The 24,408-nt window shown below is 45.2% G+C and overlaps 1 protein-coding gene across 6 annotated transcripts in view; it reads right to left on the bottom strand.

Annotated features, from left to right (window-relative positions):
- PARD3B (par-3 family cell polarity regulator beta) overlaps positions 1-24,408 on the bottom strand; it is a 2,038,921-nt gene that overhangs the window by 550,084 nt on the left and 1,464,429 nt on the right. The window lies entirely within an intron of this gene.

Consider the following 24,408-nt stretch of genomic DNA (forward strand, 5'->3'; position numbering starts at 1 on the left):
GAAATCTGCCCATTGGTAACCCCGTCACGTGATCACCGATGGGTTGACATGACAACCAGAGGTCTCCCGCAGACCTCTATGGTTGTCAATGCCGGATTGCTATGAGCATCGCCCGGTGGTTGGTGCTCATAGCAAGTGAGGTATTCTGCTACATACAGGTGATCTGATCACCGCATGTATGTAGCAGCGCCGATTGAGTTATGGCAGCTTTAAGTATATATAAAAGTTCAACTCACCCCCTTTCGTCCCATTCAAAATAAAACAATAAAAAAACCCTCAAACATACACATATTTGGCATTGCCACGTTCAGAATCGCCCGATCTATCAATCTAAAAAAAAAAATTAACCCTATCGTTAAACAGCGTAACAAGAAAAAAAGTCAAAACACAAGAATTACACCTTTTTTTTAAATGCAATAAGGGGCGATCAAAAGCTCATATGCACTAAAATGGTACCATTAAAAACGTCATCTCGGCACGCAAGAAATAAGCTGTCAATCAACCCGGGTCTCGGAAAATGACACAGTTTTTTTTTCTTTTAACAAAGTTTGGAATTTTCTTTCACCACTTAAATAAAAAAAAGCCTAAACATGCTTGGTGTCTATTAACTCGTAATGCCATGAAGAATCAGAATGGCAGGTCAGTTTTAGCATTCAGTGAACATGGTAAAATAAAATTTTTAAAAACTTTGTGGAAGTGCACTTTTTTGCAATTTCACCACACTTGGATTTTTTTTCCTGTTTTTGAGTACAAATGATGTCGTTCAAAAGTACAACTTGTCCCTTAAAAAACAAGACCTCACATGGCCATATTGATGGAAAAATAAACAAGTTATGGCTCTGGGAAGAAGGGAAGTGAAAAACAGAAACGCAAAAACAAAAATGTACTGCGGCGTGAAGGGGTTAACTAGAGTAGGTGCAGCAGATGAAGTCACACCTGGGCCCTGGAGAAAAAAATCCCTTTAGTCTATAGGAGCAGCACATGAAAATTGGGGGTTCCTGTTATATATTTTTCATTAAAGTCAAATTGCTCTGGCAAATGCATTTCATTTTGTAAACATAACGTCCTGTACCATTTAATATCGGTTATATATTTTCTGGAAAGGTCAACAACAGCATGCATTTTTGCAATACTTCTAATTTATTTCTAAAGTCAAGGTATTAAAAAACCTAGGGCAGTTGCATTGGGGATCAATAATGACTCTGATTCATATCTGTGTTCTAACATGCTTGTCATGGGGTTACCGCAACAGAGAGGAGCCAGAACACCACAGCATCTGATTGCCCCTACTCCTGTGCTGAAAAGAAGCACTTCTCTTTCTTTTTAATGGTGTTTATTTCTTTTGGCAGATCAGGGGTTAATCGGCCATGTTGGAAACTCTGAGCTCTCAGCTGAGCTCAGTTAGCCACTCCCATCCGCTTTATAATCTCAGTCCTGATTCAAACCCACATCAGAGCTAGTTTCTGCTGCATGGCGCAGGAGGAGTGGTGTTCATATGAGGAGGAGTTTTGGCGGTGTTATCTGTGACTGTTGCGTGGTTTGTAAATGTGGTAAGTCCCTTCCCTCCTCTTACTTTGGATTTTTCCCCTGTGCTCCACTCCTTGGTGCATTCCTCTGTTACATACGAGTGAATATTTTGTATGCCTGGAGCTTTCTGTGAACTCTTGTTTGTGCTGACTTGTTTGTTGGGTTAGTGTACTGAGGTGCTCAGTAGCGTCTCTTTTCCCTGGGTGGGTGAAGAGAACAGATGGTGGGCTAACTCAGGAGATAATGCAAGGGTGGTGGCCCTGGCATCTTCACCTTCAGAAGTATCCCTTGGAATAAGGCGAGCTAGGGCGCCCCCTAGTGGTGGGGACAGGGAAGGAGTCCCTGGTCCTGGGTGACCTGACAGCTGAGTCGTGACAATGCTATAAACCAAGAAAACGGAATGGGATATGTATAGAGAAGTTGAAAAGTAAGGAACAAATATCTACAGTAAAATAAAAAATGTATTCATCATAAAAGCTAATATGAACAATAGGTCCTTTTTTATAATGTCATACTCCATTTAATGGGGTTGTTCTGAGGGTGCCATTCTTCCTACAGTAGTAATTTTCAGGTTCGGGCCATGGCCAGAAAAAAACAGGAAGGCTGAATGTACGGTAAGTAAATCTTCCCGTCTACAGATCGCTGTTTTCCAGTTCACAGAAACTAAAGCCATATATCTTGTATTTCTAAGATTTAATGTGCAATAAAATTGACCTGAACAGACCTGTTAATTATACAGTAGTGCAGCTTTAGGCTCCTAGATTCTAGGGATGCCTAACCTGACATTCATCAATCTGTGGACTGCTCATTTATAGCACCCCTGAATCATGGAGGAACATTTGCCCCTGCGGCCCCCTTTGGAATAGGATGCCAGGTACAGTATGATTGTACGCTTAGCACTTATCATTATGCTAGAGTCTTCACGTTTAGCTTTGTGCAAATAAAGTGCTTATTTATGTATTAAATGATAGATTACTTGGAGTCAGAAAGTATTCAGAGAACAGCAGATTCTATAACTCAGGTTGATACTGATTGCAATATCTTTATATTCATTTATCTATATGTAAATTAATTTATAGTGTTCTTTATGCAGAGCCAAACGACTGGACCAATCTGTTCCAAATTTGGAACATAAGTAAATCAGGAACGCCGGAAGGTTTAGACCAGGATTCAGCTCTCTAGGACTTTCTGTTCTCAATATATTTAACAAAAGAAAAAGAATATAAAGGACAATATTAATTCAAGGTCAAACAACTGTACCCAATCTGCCCCAAATTTCTAATGAGGGTAAATCAAGGGTTTTAGAAAGTTTTCGATCGGGTTCCCAGCTCTTTAGGTCTCACTGTTCTCAAAATTTGGCAAATAAACAAATTAAGAAACAAATTACAAAAGCAAAGGTTAATTTATGTCCAAAAAAATGGACCAATCTGCCTCCAATTTGGCATTTAGCTAAGCCAGGCTATTTGCATGGTTTTACTCTTGGTTTCACCTCTCTAGAATCTACTGTTCTCAACATAAACAAAAAAAAAGTTAATATTAATTCATGACCAAACATCTGACCATCAAAGGGTACTGCGCTTCCTATTGATTTGAACAAGCGGTGGATATGCAATACCAAGACACGGCCAATGCAAGCAGCTCGACAAGTGAGTACTTCCTGTTGCAGGCTGCATCAGCTGATCAGTGGGGGTGCCGGGTGTTGGACACCAACCAATCAGACATTGATTACCTATCCTGAGGATAGGTCATCAATGTAAAAATCGTAGAAAAACTCTTTAGGTCTCTTTGGGCGTCGACTATAGAGATGTTAAATTTCTGCACATAACAATTGACCAGATCAAATTTTTATGCAGAACAACTCAGATATGTTGGCTTCATATTAACTCCTCTCTGATATTGGGTATAATAGTACGCCAATACTGGACTCCGGCGCTGAACCCATACCTTTCCAGGCACATGTCAGCTGATATATAAAGCTGACATGTGCCTGCAACAGTCAGGGGTGGGTCACGATAACTAGTTAAATGCTGCTGTCAATCTCTGACAGTGGCATTTAATGCACGTTTACAGGAAGCAACCAAGTGGTCGGTGCTCATAGCATTGAGTATTTCTGCTACACATACGCGATCTGATCAAAGACAGTGTGTATCAGTGGCAATCAGACAACTGCAGCCTCTAGTCTCTAATGGAGACTATTGAAGCATGCAAAAAGTAAAAAAAAAAGTTTTTAAACATATTTATATTGTAAGGATTCACTCGCTCAGGTGCGTTGGAGGAAACAGGTGGCACGTTCTCTTTAAAAGTTCACAGGTTTATTTGCACCATAAACCATACAGCAAAACAGAAAAGAAATAGCCTTTAGCTCAGGAAAGGAAAATGCAAATGTCCAGTCCTTCAGGCTCAGTCCTGTGGAGGCTTTCTCCTCCACACACACAGAATCCTGTCTGTAGTGTCCCGCCTGGACACAGGGATCTCTGTCCACCATGACAGATCCCCACACTCTCTCTGGAGGCTAGCATTAGGCTTTCTTTAATAGGTCTAACCACACCCAGAACCCATCACATGACCAGACATGTGGTTGTGACCTCACCACAGGTCCTGCAACAAAGAGACAGGCATGGTTATGCCCCTTACCCAGGGGTGAGGTATATGGGTAGCCAGACCCTCCCATCTCTCATAGCTACCCGTAACCCGGACCCAAATATACTAAGCAACTCCTTATTGCTTTATGTGCAAACAGGAAACAGTCCGAGTTACATCACAGAGACAAGCCTTCTCTGTGATACATACCTCCCGTCGATTAGACACCCTTTAGCCATGCTACATACCTCCCCTCTGCCTAAAGCCGTGGGGCTTGGCACTTGTCCTTAACAGACTAGAGACCCCTCTCAGTCGTCCCTGACAGTCAAACCATCTGTCTAAGTCAGGGCCTGTTATTGAACCCTTGTCATCTCGTCTGCTACAGGATCTCCTGCTGAGGTCACTTAACCCTGAGCTAACTGAGGCACCACTGCTTCTACCTGTTTCATCTGGCCACCTTCTCCCATGGTCTTTATTGCCTGAAGAGCAGTTCTTCCCTGTATCTCTATATCCTCTGTTAGCTTGGGGACTTCGAATCTTTAGCGAACCTCTTCGTCTCTCTACACCGCAAGTTGAAGGTGGTGGCAATCTGTTTGCCAATTCCCGCAGCTCTATATTGACCTGCTCCCTCTCACGTCTTAGCTGCTCAACTTCTACTAGGTAACTCATGCGATACCCCAGGAGCATCCGGATATTTTCAAGACTCTCCATGGATCCGACAACAAGGAACGGAACCATCTTATCTTCACCCACAACCTGGGCCTCGTCATCACCCAGAACTCTCAGTCTCTTCACACCGGACCTATTCACCATCTCCTGCATCACTCGGCCAAGCCTCCCGATGACTTTTCCCACCAAATTTCTGGGTACCAGAATTATGTCTTCCACCAATCCAAGCCGATTTTGAGCTTCTCTCGCTAGCTCCAGACGTCGAGCGGCTTTCTCATTCGTCAACGTGATCATTTGTTTTGTGCGGAGGCATTGTAGATGCATCTCTCTCAGGACAGCCACCCGCTTCACTGTGACTTCTCTAGATTTAAGTATGACCAGTTGATGAGTCTCAGGCGCCCAATGCACACTACATGCCTCTACTGCCTTTCTAAATGCCTCATGCACACCTTCACCGGAACAGGCTTCTTGCACCTCTTCAGGTACATAAATCACGGTCTTGAAGAGCAGGGTCTCACTCTCTTCAAAGACAGATGGCTCCCTTTTTGCCTCTGACCTTTCCACCAAGACGTCTGTCACGACCGGGTGACTCTCTTGTTCCGCTTTTAGCACGAACTCCTCCTCAATCTTTTCTTCCGCTTGAGCCTTCGCCAAGATGGGCATTGGCAACTCCTCTGCCAGGCAGCGACTTTCCTCCTCTCTCTGGAGAAGCTCCTGCTGATGCTTTTCTTGAGCCATTCTGAGCACATCCATATCTTTCAATATGGCCGTATTCATGGCCTGACACGCTGATAGGTGACCTCTGAGTTCAACGACCTCCTTCTCTAGGTCACCCACTTTGTGCTCAATTGCTTGCCTCAGGACCCTTTCTCGTTCGACTGTTTCTCTAAGCAGCTCTATGTTATGGTTCTGCTCTCTTTTGGCCAGCACATGTAGATTTTCAGAAGGGCTCTCTTGTCCACCCAGACTCTGCCTCTTCAGAGTTCCAGCTGTTTCTGCATCCAGCTCTATGGTCTCTCCTGGGCTCTCTGTCTGTTTACTCTTTGGTACCTCTGGACTCTTGGTAACCTCAGAGTTCTCCATTTCTTCAGCATCAGGTACTTCATCATACTTAGCCACTTCACTCTTTCCAGGCATTGCAGATATGGGACTACCACAGGTCTGTTTTAATTCCAGCCCTACCTCTGTGTTGGGATTTGTCAGAGGTAAAGTGACCTCCTTATCAAAGACAGTAACCTGATCTGTAACTGACCCTGTCTCTTCCTCATCATCTCTCTTCTCAGAGGGCGTAACCTGTCCCGTCTTTTTGCGTCCCCCGCGACGAGATGAAGATTTGTGATTTTTACTGGGCTCCTCCTTACTGCACTCTTTTCCCTTTGCGCTCGAGTCACAGTCTGGACAGGAGTCACCCCCTCTCACCCTGTCATCCTGGAACAGCAAGTCCCCACTTAAACAGGTGTCAGACCCACACTTTCTTCCAGTCACCCGTAACTCTGGACTATTGACATTAGGTGGCGCTACTTTCTCTTTACACATCACACCACTCGGAATCACTACAGCCTCCTGTTGTGGTGAGGCTCCCTTAGGGTCACTCAGACTCTGTTCTGAGCAATCAGACACTCCACTTTCCTCCCACAAGTCCCAAAACCTTTCAAAGTCCTGGCCTATAACAACAGGGAATGGCAAGTCTGAGACTACAGGTACATCATGGCTGGCAATAATAGTGGGCATCTCAATGATTACCCTGGATACCGGATAATCCCCAGCGACCCCATGAACGCAGTGGACTTCCATCTTCCTTCCGGGAATCAGATAGACAGGGAGTGTGGCGCTCACCAGCGTCACCAGGCTCCCTGAGTCCAGAAGTCCAGTCACGCACACTCCATTGACTTCTACAGAACAACTCTGTGACATCATGTCAGACGAAAAGTCAGTACAACATTCTGAACATGCGCTGTTCTTACATTGAACCCGGCAACAGTTCAACAGCGCATTCGCCGCCGCCCCTTTTTTGGACTCCACCCCCTTTTGGGTTACCGCCCCCTTGTGGACCATTTTCTCCTTTAGGGTCAACACCCCTTTTAGGGACTCCACCCCCTTTTGGGCAACTACCCCCTTTTGAGATGCAGCTCCTTTTTGGCCAACCATAATTATTTGGGGTCACCGCTCCGTTTTTGGACTCCACCCCACTTTTAGGGACACCACCCCACTCTGGGGTACACCCTGTGGACTTCCCACAGTACTCTCAGGCCCCAGTTCGCCCAGCACACCAATGTGACTTTGGCCCTTTAAGAGTCTGCACACATTAAACCAGCAATGTCTTTTTTTTTTTTTTTTTTTTAATATGTCACTTCACCAGCTCCTGCTGGTACCGCCACAGCTCCCGCTGCAGTCACACACAACTGGCACCTCCGGCTGCCGACCACAAGCCGCCGCTGCTGCCACTGCAGCTCCAGCCGCTGCGGAACCTCCCAAAGCAACCGCGGCCACACTCCACAAGGCTCTACCGCAGACTTCTTGGACCCGCCGATCCACAGCAAGCCGCTTGTCCCCTTTGTGGACCCGCCAATCCACAGCAAGCCACTTGTCACCTTCGTGACCCCACCGAGCCACAGCAAATTTCGTGACCTCACCGAGCCACAGCAAGGGTTGTCAAGACCGTCCACTCTTCTTGGCTCAGCCCAGACAGTGCTGCAACATGTGCTCCTGGATCTTTGCCCGCATTCCAAACACCAATTGTAAGGATTCACTCGCTCAGGTGCGTTGGAGGAAACAGGTGGCACGTTCTCTTTAAAAGTTCACAGGTTTATTTGCACCATAAACCATACAGCAAAACATAAAAGAAATAGCCTTTAGCTCAGGAAAGGAAAATGCAAATGTCCAGTCCTTCAGGCTCAGTCCTGTGGAGGCTTTCTCCTCCACACACACAGACTCCTGTCTGTAGTGTCCCGCCTGGACACAGGGATCTCTGTCCACCATGACAGATCCCCACACTCACTCTGGAGGCTAGCATTACGCTTTCTTTAATAGGTCTAACCACACCCAGAACCCATCACATGACCAGACATGTGGTTGTGACCTCACCACAGGTCCTGCAACAAACAGACAGGCATGGTTATGCCCCTTACCCAGGGGTAAGGTATATGGGTAGCCAGACCCTCCCATCTCTCATAGCTACCCGTAACCCAGACCCAAATATACTAAGCAACTCCTTATTGCTTTATGTGCAAACAGGAAACACTCCGGGTTACATCACAGCGACAAGCCTTCTCTGTGATACATACCTCCCGTCGATTAGACACCCTTTAGCCATGCTACAATATATATATATATATATATATATATATATATATATATATCACCCCCTTTTCAAAGTAAAACTATAATGAAAATTTAATATTCTCATATTTGGTATCACCGCTTTCAGAATCACCCGATCTATCATTAAAAAAAGAATTAAACCGATCGCTAATCGGTGTAATGAGAAAAAAGTTAAAATGCTAGAATTATGTTTTTGTTCGCCGCAACATTGCATTAAAATGCAATAACGAGCAATCAAAAGAACGTATCTGCACCAAAATGGCATCATTAAAAGCATCAACTTGGTGCGCAAAAAATAAGCCCTCACCCAACCCAAAATCACGAAAAATTAAGATGCTACGGGTGTTGGAAAATGGTGCATTTTTTCAACAAACTTTGGAAAAAAATTTCACCACTTAAATAAAAAAGAACCAATACATGCTTAGTGTCTGCGAACTCATAATGACCTGGAGAATTATAATGGCAGGTCAGTCTTAACATTTAGTAACATGGTGTTTAAAAAAAAACAACAACCGTGGAATTGCACTCTTTTTTTGCAATTTCATCGCACTTGGAATATATTTCCTGTTTTCCAATACACAATATGTTAAAACCAATGATGTCGTTCAAAGGTACAACTTGTCCCGCAGAAATCAAGCCCTCACATGGCCATATTTATGGAAAAATAAAAAAGTTATGGCTCTGGGAAGAATGGGAGCAAAAAAAGAAAACGCAAAAATACCTCTGGTCGTTAAGTAGCTAATAGCATACATAGTTTTAACCACATGCACAGATGAGACAGACCCATGTGAAGTTTGGTAATTCTATTAATATACAATGAAAGAAATATGTGAAATGTGCTCTATTTTTCATACAATCATTTCTATAATGGTACGTTTGGAGGTTTTCATTTCATCAACTGAAAGATGTTGAACTAGAAATGTTCTCATGTTGCACAAACATGTTGGTTCTCCCATTGCACTACAGCATAGGAATGCTCGTAACTGAAAATTTGGTTTCTATATACGATCCAAGAATAACGTCTGAGGTTTTTCTGAAGGACAATGTATTGAAACCAAGCATCCTGAATGTGGAATTATTTGCCCATTAGGATCCTGCATGCCCTTTTTTCTCTCTGCACATAAGTGTGTAATGTTTTTGGAATGGGAAAATAAAGTAAATCAAACCATATTTTCCTTTTCTGTTTGGAGTGCAGACAAATTAGACCTATCACACACCATGGTCAGCAGACAGTGATTTATTCTCCCTCTCCGTACATACAGAAAACGTTATGCAAAACATATGTTCAAAGTACATGAACACATCTTAATGGAGCACCTACAAAGCCCTATTTGGAGCACTAAGAAAAATACGAAATTATCAGATGTTTGTTAAGAAATATAATTGTATGCATTAAATTCACCAAGAGAAAGTAATACTAACATGAAATAGTTGACACTTTAAATAAGGCTGTCATCTTATGCCATGAATGAGGGAAATTAAAAAAAATGGCCCCACTAAAATCTCTGTTTGCAATGATTGATGACACCATCAACACTTGGGTGCAGTGGTATCTGCTTTATAAGAAAATGCTTCCTTTACTAGTCATTAAGAATAGCACTTTGGGCAACAGTCTTAATGAAAGGTGCATTAGAATAGAATGCGCCAAAATAACAAAGAGGTCGGCCAGAAACATATTTCAGCCAGCATTTCTGGCATAATTCATGTTACTTCTGTGGTGTCAATTTTGAATTTGATGGGCATGATTTGCCACAGCTTGGGAATTATTGCTCAATTATCAAGAAGAGGGTGTCTTTGGGAATTATTGCTCATTTATTTATTTTATTTATCTATATTAGTCTCTTATATAGAGCCATTAATTCCGCAGCACTTTACATACATTATCATCACTGTCCCCAATGGGACTCACAATCTAAATTCCCTATCAGTATGTCTTTGGAGTGTGGGAAGAAACCGGAGAACCCGGAGGAAACCCACGCAAACTCGGGAGAACATACAAAATCCTTGCAGATGTTGTCCTTGGTGGGATTTGAATCCAGGACCCCAGCACTGTAAGGCAATTTATCCAGAAGAGCATTTATGAGGTCAAACATTCATTATAGAAGAGATGATCTGGCTTCAAATCTCAGTGTAAGGGCTATTTCATATGTCCATGATAATCGATCCGATATTTGATAGCAATGCACGGACTTGCCGCACATCTCCTGACCCAAATGTGACCTCCCTTTAGAAATATATGAAGCAGTCATGCTTGGTCAAGACAGCCGCAGCCAGTCAGTGAATGAGCCATAAGGCTCACCTTATAAAGTGGACCCGCTAAACCCCAAGTCGTCGTAGGTGCATGCACAGGAATCTTGGAAGAAGCAGAACGGATGAAGTGAAGCATGCAGGAATGGAAACAAGCTAAACATGATGTGCAGAGGAGGTGGAGTACACAAAACTAGAGTGTTGAATAGGAATTTGAAGACACAGGTGTGTGTCCAAATAGGCTTTAAAAGGCCTAAAGAGATGATGTCACACACCAGACAACCTAAAAAACCCAACATGGATCACAGCAGAGGGCAGGGGACGAAGGTGAAGGGAGCAAACTCCGGACTCAGGAAAGGTGTGCAACACTCCATTCTAGTTAATCTCAAATCTGTTGGGATTAATGTTGGGGCCCTGTGCAGGCCAGACAGGTTCTTCCAAATCAAATTGACCTAACCTTGCCTTCATAGACTTTTACAGTCATGCTGGAACAGAAAAGGGCCTTCTCCAAACTGTTCCTCCAAAATTAGAAGCATAAAATTGTCAAAAATATCTTGATATGCTGGAGCAATAAGATACAACTAAGTTAGTGGTGACTTTTATGCATTATATGCTTCAGCTCTCACAAACCCCATCTAGCTTATCATGGTCAGACACTTCATGACCGAGTAGCTGTGGTTACTGAACACTTTCAGTTTTCATTAATACCACCCACTGTTGATCATTTAGGAGGAAATACAATTCTTGTGGCAATGATGGCATTTTATTACACACTTGCATTTAGTGAGCTCTCTAGAATGGTCTAGTCTTTCACAAATGTTTATAAAGGCAGATTGCACTGTGCTGGGCTGGATTTTATACACCTGAATCAAAAATCAAAATTCAATTAGAAGAACGTCCCAATGCTTTCGTTCTCATTGTGTAACTTGTGTACCCAACTGAACCAGCCATGATTTCATATCAAAACACATTAATCACAAAGATTCAAACTAAACCAATTGAATCATCCATCTTTGAAATAATTTCCTAAATATAAGAAGACCAATAATTAAGTTTTAATATTATAAGCCTGGAAGGAAAGTCAAACATAATTGTTGTATTGCCCCATTGTCATGCTCCTGTATTTTTTATTACCATAAAATGTAAAGTAAGGCCATATTTACCCATTAAGGGTTTATGTCAGGATTAAAGTAAGGCTTTTTTCCCCCCTAAATCCTCGAGGCAAGAAAGTTAAGGATTAGCTTCATTGCAAAAAAAACGTTGAGCTAATTCACATGCAGACTCTGTGGAGTATGATTTTTTTTTTCTGGGTAAAGAAATAAAATTAAAAAAATAAAGTACAAAATATGAATGTAGAATGTAAAAAATGTAGAAACCATGGTAGTTGGTAAGAAAATAACACATTTTGACTTAGCAGACCACAGTACCAATTTCCTTCTTTGCAGCTAATCAACCACAAAGGCCTCCTTATAGCAATCTCCTCTGGACAGTTGATCTTGCAATGTGTCTGCTATTTGATGTCTATACATAGTTTTTGAGGGCTGTTATGTGAGGTTTTGTCAATTTGCAGTTTTTGAGGCTGGTAACTCTGATGAACCTATCATCTGCAATAGAAGCAATTCTTGGTCTTCCTTTCCTGGTGTGGTCTTCGTGAGAACGAGTTTTATCGCAGCAATTGATGTTTTTATGATTGCACTTGATAATACCATCAAAGTTCTATCAATTGTCCTGATAGAGTGACCTTCGTGTCTAAAAGTAATGATGGGCCGGCAGGGGTACCAGACAGGGATGCCCGTTATCTCCCCTCCTCTTTCCACTGACCATTGAAGCTCTCTCTGCAATTATCAAGAAACATCTGGTCATAGTAAGATTCCATAGAGGAGTAATGGAAGAGAAAGTGTCCATCTATGCCGACGACACTTGGTTGTTTTTGGAGGAGGCTTCTAATACTTTACCAGTGACAATGGAGGTTATCCAAAGATTTAGGAAATATTTGAGTTTAAAGATCAACTGGAACAAATCAGTCTAACTCCCATTATATAATAATGACAACCTATCTTTATATGCTAGCTCAGTATTGTACAGTGCCCTCTTTCCCTAGTGAAATATCCTATGCGTTCTAAAGCTACAGTATATGGGAGGGCAGAATAGGTGCCATTGAAGTTAACCATTGGCAGGACATACTAGATAGGATCCCTCAATTATCCTTAAGTGAATCTCACAGACTCTCCCAGCTACATATGATGCATCAAGTTTATAGAACATCTAAATTCTTATATGATATTGGGCTTAGACCACATTCATTATGTACAAGATGTAAGACAAGCTCAGCAGATTTGCTACATATGCTTTGGTCTTGTCCTAATTTTGAATCCTTTCGGAAGGGCATACCAGACATTATACATAGAATTTACTGAGTACTAATAGATGCCACTCCTTTCGTATGCATATTGGAATATATTGAAGATTTAGCTATTGACAAATATAGTAAACCTGCTGATTCTCAAATGTTGTAAAAGACTAGGAAATGAATAGCTCAATATTGGATAACCAACCAGACCCCCACAATCCCAGAATTCATAAACAAGACTAATTGGCTGCTGAATTTGGAAAGAGGTATCTATTTACAGAGAAATGCTATCACTAAGGTTGAAAAACGATGGGCCTCTTGAATTGATTGATTCAATTATGCATCGCGAGAAGTGCAAATATATCATCTGTGTCTATTTTAAGCTTCTAAATAATGTAGTATAGCATTCCTGAAGATATACAAGTGGTACCAATGCTATTTGTACTATATCAGCAAATGACAAAATTCATTATACATTCTGACAAGTAGCATATTACCGGCCATTCTTGCCTTCCTATTCTTTAATGAACCATGAGTCTACTGGTTTTGTTGCACTTTAATATATCTTGTTGCATTTTGTTGAGATTTGAAGGATCAGGAACTTGTGGGGGTACCTTTGTGTTTTGTAATGTTTATATGAAAACATTTTCAATAAAAACATCCAATTTGAAAAAAAAATTAATAATGGGCTGCCATTTCTCTTTTCTTAGCTGAGTGGTTCTTGCCATTGTCAAGGAAACAGGTGAATCCTGTGGAGTGCCCACGTGCAGGAGTAGGTCCCCTACCAACCCATGTGAGCAGTAGTTGTCACAATACATCTGATTCTCTATGTACAGACAGTAACAGCATCTTATCAATCATTTAACAAGCTACCCAGTTTATTGTTAAGGTACCTTCACACTAAACGATATCACTAGCGATCCGTGACGTTGCAGCGTCCTGGATAGCGATATCGTTGAGTTTGACAGGCAGCAGCGATCAGGATCCTGCTGTGATATCGCTGGTCGTTGGTTAAAGTTCAGAACTTTATTTGGTCGTCAGATCGCCATGTATCGTTGTGTTTGACAGCAAAAGCAACAATACCAGTGATGTTTTACAATGGTAACCAGGGTAAATATCGGGTTACTAAGCGCAGGGCCGCGCTTAGTAACCCGATGTTTACCCTGGTTACCAGTGTAAAATGTAAAAAAACAAACAGTACATACTCACCTTCGCGTCCCCCGGCGTCCGCTTCCTGCACTGAGTGAGCGCCGGCCGTAAAGTGAAAGCACAGGACAGCGGTGACGTCACCGCTCTGCTGTTAGGGCCGACACTCACAGTCAGTGCTGGAAGCGGACGCCGGGGGACGCGAAGGTGAGTATGTACTGTTTGTTTTTTTACATTTAACACTGGTAACCAGGGTAAACATCGGGTTACTAAGCGCGGCCCTGCGCTTAGTAACCCGATGTTTACCCTGGTTACCCGGGGACCTCGGCATCGTTGGTCGCTGGAGAGCTGTCTGTGTGACAGCTCTCCAGCAACCAAACAGCGACGCTGCAGCGATCGGCATCGTTATCTGTATCGCTGCAGCGTCGCTTAGTGTGAAGGTACCTTTACTTAGAAGCATAGGTACCGTATTTTTCGGACTATAAGACGCACCGGACCATAAGGCGCACCCCAAATTTGGGGTGAAAATTGCAGAAAAAAATATTTTTTATAAGATGGGGGTCCGTCTTATTGTCCAAATTTACAGTATCTTACCTGAAGGCTGGCGGTGGCAGAGCAGGGTCACAGGAGGCATGGTGTCGGCAGAGGTGGGGTGATGCGGTACGGCGTGCACCTGAGCAGGGTCCCTTCCTGCTTAGGTGGGCGACACCACGGCCTGGTGTCCATGGGAGGGTTGCAGCACTGGTTACTGGCAGAGGTGCTGGGATGAGGAGGTGCTGGGATGAGGAGGTGCTGGGATCAGGAGATGCTGGGATCATGAGGTGCTGGGATCAGGAGGTGCTGGGATCAGGAGGTGCAGGGATCAGGAGGTGCAGGGATCAGGAGGTGCAGGGATCAGGAGGTGCTGCGATCAGGAGGTGCTGGGATCAGGAGGTGCAGGGATCAGGAGGTGCTGGGATCAGGAGGTGCTGGGATCAGGAGGTGCTGGGATCAGGAGGTGCTGGGATCAGGAGGCGCAGTGACAGGTATGGTGTGAGAGGGTCCCTTTCCCCGGTGAGGTGATGCAGCAGCCCGGTAAGCAGCAGAGCCGGGTGAATGCTGTTGTTATCGGTGGTGGCGGCCATCTTCCGGGGGCCACGCGTGCGCAGATGAAGCGCTCTGCTTCCCGGGGCTTCAGGAAAATGGCCGCGGGAGGCCGCTCGTGCGCAAATGGAGATCGCGGCGGCCATTTTCCTGAAGCTAAGAACTTCAGAAAAATGGCCGCCGCGATCCCCATCTGCGCACGTGCGGCATCCCGCGGCCATTTTCCTGAAGCCCCGGGAAGCAGAGCGCTTCATCTGCGCACGCGCGGCCCCCGGAAGATGGCCGCCACCACCGATGACAACAGGATTCACCCGGCTCTGCTGCTTACCGGGCTGCTGCATCACCTCACCGGGGAAAGGGACCCCGCTCACTGCGCCTCCTCATCTTCGCACGTCTGCCGCCACACCTCTGCCACCGCACCTCTGCCGCCACGGGTAAGCCTGCATTTCGACTATTAGACGCACCCCCCATTTTCCCCCCTTTTTTTGGGGGAAAAAGTGCATCTTGTAGTCCAAAAAATACGGTACATTTACGAATGAGGGTAATGTAATATTTGCTCAGAGGGCCCTTGGAGTAAATATTAAGAGTCCGCCCTTAGCATGCCAATTTGTGTGCAAACCGCTATTGAACACTATTCATATTCTGTGAACAATTTTTTTTTTAACTTTCAAGACTAAACAGTTCATCCAGTGCCGGAGAATAATATTGCATGTTGGTCAAATTAGAATATATTACTCTGTTCAGTCACCTCAGCTATACCAGCAATCTTTGCGATCAATCTCACCATTTGACCTGGGCACCAGATTTGCTCAGTTTCCTCTGACATTGAGGGGCCAATTAAAAATCCCAGTTAATTGAATATGTCCAGTTCAGCTGATGGAAGGCTTGTACTGCAGGGATAATCTATGTGTTTTCATTGTTACAGAATCAAAGTTTGGATGCAGAAAACATATATTGGATTTTTAGCTAGAAATCTTTGTCTTTGACTACGTGATGTTCAAGTGGGTCTTACAATGTACTGTTCGAGCACATGCCAAATGTTGTATCTGCTCGAGATTTGAGCATTTTGCAATCAGTTGTCAATTCTGAAGCAGAATATCACTCAAATGACACGGCAGGGGGGCGCAGGCAAATTGCAAGTAAAGGCAATAAGATTAGTTTATCAGATTTAGAGTGGTGTGGAAGCATTCCCGTAGAGGCTTCTCATTAACGGAGGCAGATGAAAATGATCTCTCTTTAGGGTGAAAGGTCAAACGTTGCATGTTCGGCAGGTGTAGGTATCAATGTTCTCAGAGAAGAGCAAAGCGATTAGTATTCCAGGTTTGTTCACTGTACAAGGTATTGCTAAGCAACTCCTGAGTTTATCTGACCCCGGTTCATGTAACCTACTGTGTCTCTACATGCCTTGTTGGTTAAAAGTTTAGAGAGAAGACATCTCACACTAGAAACTAATTTACCCAGTGGAGACTAAATCAATCTCTCTGGAACAACCTGTATTCTCCGACTGATCCTAATACATACCCATAACAGCTTCACCATATAAAGACATGGTGATAAATGCCATATACTTTTGTCTATGAAGACGAGTTAACCCCTCACTGCCCAGATGTACAGAAAGCAAATTGCTTTCCTCGAATTAAAAACATTGCCATTGTATTATTTGTCAAGCCAGTAATCACTAGAAATTCCGCAAAGCCAATGTTTTCTTTCTTCTGTGCAGTGATTTTTATCAGCGGGAGAAGAAACACAAGGTTTATGGGATGATTTGACATGAATTACAGCCCTGTCAAGGGGATGACAGCTAGTTTACGATTAACTCATTTGGACATTATTGGACAAACACCACTTCAATGAGGACACGGTGTGAACTACCTTTCTGGAAGAACAAGATTTTGCAGACAACCTAAGCATAAAAGAGACTGGCTGATTTAGTGCTCACTTGAGATAACCTCAGAGTATATGAAGCATCCTCTGCATGACAGGCAATGAAAAAAGGCCCGGTGAAGGGTTTAGCCTCCAAATAGCAGTAGTGACCCATCCTACACAGTGTGAACCTTATTAGGGTAATAAAAGATGTATTATAGCCAGTGAAGATTGCTCAGAAGCTCCTCTAATCCCTGTAAAACATATTAGAGTAATAAAAGGTAAATTAGAATCCAGTTGGGATTTACTACTCATGTCCTGGGCGAGAAAACTAATGTACTTAAAAGCAAATACTGAAAAACTCTATGGCGTATTCACACATGATGAATAAATGCCATTTTTAATGATGTTGTGTTATCATTTTGAGAAATGTGGCTAACGAAGAGATATCTAGCAATTTCAAAAATGGAAACTACTTAGGTTTCTAAAAAAGATTTCTTAGACATGATGAGGCTGGTGTACTTGCTTTTAAAACCCATGTCAGAATGGCCGTATAATGATTTTGAAGTGTATTACTACCTGGATGAAAAAATTAAATTTTAAGAGACCAGTTAAAGCTGGAATCATTACATTTTCATTTTATTATTAGGCCGGAGAATGAATAATTAGTTCTACATCCTTTAAAATGGAATTTTAAAGTAAATACACCAGCTTCATCATGTTAATAATGGCCTATGTTCAAAAGATGAATACCACAATGTATGATACCGCACTTAGGGATAAGTAAACTGAATAACCAAATTAAGAGATGAACCACCTAGGCTGGTAAATCCCTATTAACAATGTGCTGGATATTCCTTTTGTGAAGGTAAAACTAAATGCAAGACAGACAATGTTGTAAAAGACACCCCTTGCTGTTCTACCAACTCGGCAGGTGTGTACGGTGTATAGCGCTTACCCTAGGGTACCGCCACACAGTGCCATTTTCATCGCTACGACGGCACGATTCGTGACGTTGCAGCGTCGTATAAGTATCGCTCCAGCGTCGTATACTGCGGTCACACGTTGCAATACACGGCGCTGGAGCGATAATTTCATGACGTATTTGCGATGTAGAAGCCGTTGGTTACTGTGCGCACATCGTATACAACCTGTGTCACACAATGCAATCATGCCGCCACAGCGGGACACTAGACGACGAAAGAAAGTTTCAAACGATCTGCTACGACGTACGATTCTCAGCGGGGATCCGGATCACAGTAGCGTGTCAGACACAGCGATATCGTAAATGCATCGCTGGAACGTCACGAATCGTGCCGTTGTAGCGATCAAAATTGCACTGTGTGACGGTACCCCTACACTCAGTGGAGGTCCGTCCGTAGATCGGGATCCTGGATCTCCGTCCGGCTGTGCAGTGTGATGTGCAGTGTGTTGAGCATGTGTTTGCTGCTAGCTGGTGACAGGGAGCGGGGAGCGCTCCAGCTGCATACTACCAGGGGAGCCCCGGCCGAAGGCATCCCTGGTTACAGCTGAAGAAAAAATGGCTGCCAATACCTGCTTGAGTGTGCCTGGATGTGACTTCACAAAGCTACGGAGCGGTGTTAGAGCCAAAAAGGAGAAATGACCAACGCATTTCGCAGGTGAACAACCTTCTTCATCAGGATAAATGCACGTAATCAGGTAACCTTTATATATACTTTATGGCAACGCTACTAGTCCCGCCCCTAAATCGCTATGTTCAGCCCTGATTATAATTCTACTTGCGTTTTTTTATTTTATTATATTTTAGTGTTATTACTAACAGCCCTCAACCATATCGGGCTGACTGGATATGAGATTCTCATTCTAGGGGTGAAAATGTTTGCAATTACTATTTATGTTTAAACCTGCACGTGTGCATATTTGTTGTATATCAAAAAACGATCTAAAACAAAAATTTTATTAAATATTAAAAAATTCCAAATTTAAAAGATTTATGTGTATATGTACACTTTCTTTATAAAAAATAAACAGTAAACATGCAGCGCCCCAGAGTTCTGGTCGTTGCAGTACTGTGGCTCTGCCGCTAAGGGGAGCCATGGTACGTTCGATGGCACCGAAGGAGTTCCTCCAATCAGGTATCACAGACACCAATATGTTTCACAGCTGGGCCTCCGGGGGGAGCTAAGGGTGCTATTCATTAGGCCACTCCCCACCATAGTGGGTAAACTGGGGGTCAGGCAGAAAGTTAGAGAGAACGCTGACGGGATTGAACGGAGCAACACCCTGTGGCAGGGGGTGTTGTGAAGGGAGAGACTGTAGGGTCTCTGCCAGGGGTGGGATCCTGGCAGAGGCTTGGCATTGAAAGAACGTAACGGGTCCGCGCAGGCTCCTGGAAGCGGCGGGACTCAAGGAAAGGACTAGAAGCGAGACAGATTGTGCTGAGTGAGAAACGAGATCAAGCAGAAGGAGAATACCAGCAGGGGTTGTGCTGAAAGAGGCAGCACCTTGCTGAGGCGCAATACCGGTGGCCGGAACGCCGAGGGAGTGGATTAGAATACAGCTTCAAGCCATACTCCAAACAGCGGCAGGACAGTCGGTCTCAGGCGGGCTGTCTACCACATATCACCTATGAAGTCTTGGGGGGCAATTGCGGGAGAGGGGCGTCTCTAGGGTCCCGGAAGAACTCCAGGCCTACCTGACAAACGGGTGCCATTCCAACCTGAATACAGGGAAGGGGTGGATTACAGAGGAACATCAAATCGAGTTGTGAGGGAACTTAAGAAACAGACACAACCGTTGTGGGGTCACTTTCCGTGAGCACAGCAGGGAAGGACTACAACACATAGCGCTAGAAGGAAGGCACAGATTTCCACCTGAGAGGAGGGCTCTGGAGGTGCCATTGGACCGGCCGGACTTGCGCAGCCTGGTGAACCGTATTCTGGACTGAGGACTCAGAGATCTCCAGTAAAGAGGTAAAGAGACTGCAAACTGGTGTCCTCGTTATTTACCGCGACTTACACCCCACAACCGCACCGTTACATCGCTACCATTACTACCACCTATTTCACCGGACGTCCCCCATTGACGGACAGGGCCACGGACCGGGTCTAGCCACCGTGACAACCCCCAGAGCAGAGACTCAGAGGCCCGGCTCCGGGTGCCCCTCGGCCCTGCGGCGGTGTGGGGGCGCTCCAAATTGGCGTCACGAACAGGATCTACTTAAGCCTGAAGAATCAGGTCATGTGTGCCTAGAGACTGTGATTTACTGTGCTTGGACTGTACTTTATTGCAAGACTGTGTGCTGTGCCATTTGCCGCCAAAATCCGCCGCCATTGCAGCACTGAGGAGAGCGCAGGAAGAGAAGAGGGGCGTGGAGTGGGCGTAGCCGAGCTGGAGAGCGCGAACAGTAATGGCCGCCCAGTCTAAATATTTCTGTGCAGTGAGGACGTGTCCGTCAGCAGCAGAGATCCGCCTCCTAATCCTTAATGGGGGGCGGAGGCAGAGAAAATGAAACTGCTCACGCAGGAGAGAGCGGGAAAAAGACCAGGAAGCGACCCACGTGGAGGACGCTATGGCCAGCAGCTCCGAACCCGACAGCGGGGTTGAAGTGGAAGTCTCCCCTGACTACCCGGCTGAGCCCAGCAGCTTGTCCTCCGTGGATAACACCAAATTCCTGAGAGCCGAGATGGAGGATTTATATAACCAGCTCCTCCAACTGCATGTAAGAGTCCAGGCCCCGCATCAGGTGTGACCGGCAGTGGATTTCCGGACATCGGAAGAACCAGCGGGACCTGTCGCAGAAGGTGGAATCGTACCAGTGGGTGAGTCCGCCGATCCTACCCCACTAGCAGAGGGTGTGTTAGTGGGTCCCGTAGCAGCACCACCTCTCCCGGGGACCCATAGACTTCAGCGCCTGTTACCATGGGAGGAAGCCACGGGCATGGAACACCGTATGCGAGCCCCAATCACCCCTACTCCCTTGCCGTGTGAGGTCAGCGCGGAGCGCACGGTGTGCCGCTGGGTGAACCCTGGATCCAATCTCATGGGGTTCCCCGGGGTGGAGACCCAGAAGGGAGAAATGGTACAGGCCCTAAGCTGGGAGGAATACCAGATCCAGCTAGAACAGCGGTGGCGAGAGGAAGAGAAAACACATCAGGCTAAACGGGAGGCCTATCATCAAAAAGATTTGGCGGTCAAGGACCGGGCCCGTAAGGACCCCACCACTCACCAGGCCCCGCGCAGGCAGGGCATCATCACCGTCTTTAAACTCCAAGGAGGCTGGGGCTTCATTAAAGAACCGGGGCTATACGCAGAGGTCTTTGTTAACCGACGGGATGTCGAGTCACACCTTAGAGAGGGTCACCCCGATCGAGACCTCTATCCGGGAGACAGTGTTACCTACACCCGGCACCTTGGGGAAAAGGGGTGGTTCGCTCTGAACGTCTACAAGAAAGAGAAACCAGCCCCTGTGGCCAAGGTGCCGCCGTGTGACCGATCTGTAACCACCCTGGTCGGCCCCACCTGCCTGACCACAGAACTTGCGATCTGCCACCCGATCGCCGCCACCACTGTCGTGCCTAAAGAGGTGCCCCTTCGAGTGACCGATGTTCCGGATGTGCCAGCACAGAGAGAAGTGGGAACACAGACCTTGATCGCCGCGCACGACCTGGTCGTGCAACAGACCCGAACCCATGGGGTGTATCTGGCAGCGGGAGTGGACCTGAAACCTGGATTGCAGGGGTCCGCCCGCCAGGAGGCGCCTCATGGAAACTTCTGAAAGAAGAGTCACTTTGTGAAAATGTAAATAGTTACTGTTTGTCTTTTATTCCTTTAAGTTGCTGCTAAACCCGCCCAGGGTTAATGGATCCCTCTGTTGACCCGGGATCCTCTTTGTTTGTTTTCCTTTCCTAAAATTTTTGCACAAGTTTAAAGAACTGCAGAAATCATGGACTGTGCATGATTCGAACTTCCCTTGTAAATAGTTTGCACCTTCTTAAAGGTGCTCCCTACTGGTTTTAGCCAAAGACACTTTGCGAAGATATTTGCCCTATTTGTTTGAGCCAAAGACACTTTGTGAAGATACCTTTCCTACCGGTTCTAGTTAAAGACACTTTGCGAAGATACCATGCCGGAACCTTTGCATGGGCCGGTAGGCTGAGAAGACGAGCTACCTTAGAAAGACTTGGTCTCCTCTTAAAGGGGATGTGAGAAACTGAATTTGAGAGAGATACTGTTGCAGAACAGTAATGCCATAATGATGCCTTGAAAAGAAATGTAACTGTTTTACATGCTAAGTTATATGTGTTGAATTTGTTGAAATGTCTAAATAATGTTTTGCAGAAAGAAAAGATGCAGAGAGCCCGTAGGGGTAGAGATAGAGGTCTGCATAGTTGAAAGTAAGCAAAGTAATAATGAAGGTGAGGATAGAAGGTAAACCCCGCGTCCCCATTGAAAGTTACTTTGTTACTAAGGACAGAGAGTGAACCCGTAGGGGTTAGAGAGTGAGTCCTTAAAGGAGCCGAGTAGAGCTGGCTCAGAGTTCTTTAAACGAAAGGAATGTTATGTCTATACCATGTATAGTAGAGAAAGGCAGTAGGCCCTGGATGAACAGGGCGGTCCTGTAAAAGAAAGGAGAGGCAGTAGGTCTGGTGCCATAGGGACAGGCGGTCCTGCAGGTTCAAAGTAGGAGAATGTGAAGTTACCTTACCCTGTAATGTGATTATAGGAAGGCCTTTGGTAAACTAAGAGTGTATGTTTCCTAAAGGCAATGTTAATTTATTGTTCCAGAATTTGCACTAAGTAGAATACCCGGTTGGGTAACAGGAGTTATGCATAGCCTGTAATTTATAATGTTGACCATGTTTGTAACGTTAAAAGTGTCCTCACCTCCCATAAAGGGAAGCCTGTTCAAGTATACTTATCGTTTTGCACTCAACAAAATTGTATGTCTTTTTGCTAATCTGTATTGTTGTTTTTCTTCCCAGTCCCGGAGTACTGTGTTTAACCAGGGGGGAGTGCAGCGCCCCAGAGTTCTGGTCGTTGCAGTACTGTGGCTCTGCCGCTAAGGGGAGCCATGGTACGTTCGATGGCACCGAAGGAGTTCCTCCAATCAGGTATCACAGACACCAATATGTTTCACAGCTGGGCCTCCGGGGGGAGCTAAGGGTGCTATTCATTAGGCCACTCCCCACCATAGTGGGTAAACTGGGGGTCAGGCAGAAAGTTAGAGAGAACGCTGACGGGATTGAACGGAGCAACACCCTGTGGCAGGGGGTGTTGTGAAGGGAGAGACTGTAGGGTCTCTGCCAGGGGTGGGATCCTGGCAGAGGCTTGGCATTGAAAGAACGTAACGGGTCCGCGCAGGCTCCTGGAAGCGGCGGGACTCAAGGAAAGGACTAGAAGCGAGACAGATTGTGCTGAGTGAGAAACGAGATCAAGCAGAAGGAGAATACCAGCAGGGGTTGTGCTGAAAGAGGCAGCACCTTGCTGAGGCGCAATACCGGTGGCCGGAACGCCGAGGAAGTGGATTAGAATACAGCTTCAAGCCATACTCCAAACAGCGGCAGGACAGTCGGTCTCAGGCGGGCTGTCTACCACATATCACCTATGAAGTCTTGGGGGGCAATTGCGGGAGAGGGGCGTCTCTAGGGTCCCGGAAGAACTCCAGGCCTACCTGACAAACGGGTGCCATTCCAACCTGAATACAGGGAAGGGGTGGATTACAGAGGAACATCAAATCGAGTTGTGAGGGAACTTAAGAAACAGACACAACCGTTGTGGGGTCACTTTCCGTGAGCACAGCAGGGAAGGACTACAACACATAGCGCTAGAAGGAAGGCACAGATTTCCACCTGAGAGGAGGGCTCTGGAGGTGCCATTGGACCAGCCGGACTTGCGCAGCCTGGTGAACCGTATTCTGGACTGAGGACTCAGAGATCTCCAGTAAAGAGGTAAAGAGACTGCAAACTGGTGTCCTCGTTATTTACCGCGACTTACACCCCACAACCGCACCGTTACATCGCTACCATTACTACCACCTATTTCACCGGACGTCCCCCACTGACGGACAGGGCCACGGACCGGGTCTAGCCACCGTGACAACCCCCAGAGCAGAGACTCAGAGGCCCGGCTCCGGGTGCCCCTCGGTCCTGCGGCGGTGTGGGGGCGCTCCAAACATATATGCCCATTGCAATTGTCCCGTACGTACGATTATGGAAACAATGGAAAGGGGGTATCTAAAAATTCTATATACAAAGGGCCAATCATAGAAGACTCTGGGTCATAACAGATCAAGAAAAAATGAAGAACATAAAGTGATAAGGATAAAAAATTATTTTATTATTACTGTAATTTAAAACTTCCCTTGCACATATTGTGGTTATATGCTGTAAAACTAACTATAACAAATCCGTCCTATTTATAGGGTATAATTCTAGTTCATGGTTTAAACCTTTTGGGGTTAAACAGTCCAACAGGAATATCCATTGTGATTCAATTTTGGACATTTGTTTTAGAAAGTCCCCCCCTTGGGTTTGGCTGGACCTTCTGGATACCACAAAAAGATACGCCTTTAATTGCTCCACCGTGCTTCTCTTTAAAGTGGCGTGACAAAGGGTGTCCCATATATCCTTTATGAATAT

The sequence above is a fragment of the Ranitomeya variabilis genome, chromosome 7 (genome assembly GCF_051348905.1).
Source record: "Ranitomeya variabilis isolate aRanVar5 chromosome 7, aRanVar5.hap1, whole genome shotgun sequence".
In the NCBI taxonomy this organism is placed as follows: Eukaryota; Metazoa; Chordata; class Amphibia; order Anura; family Dendrobatidae; genus Ranitomeya; species Ranitomeya variabilis.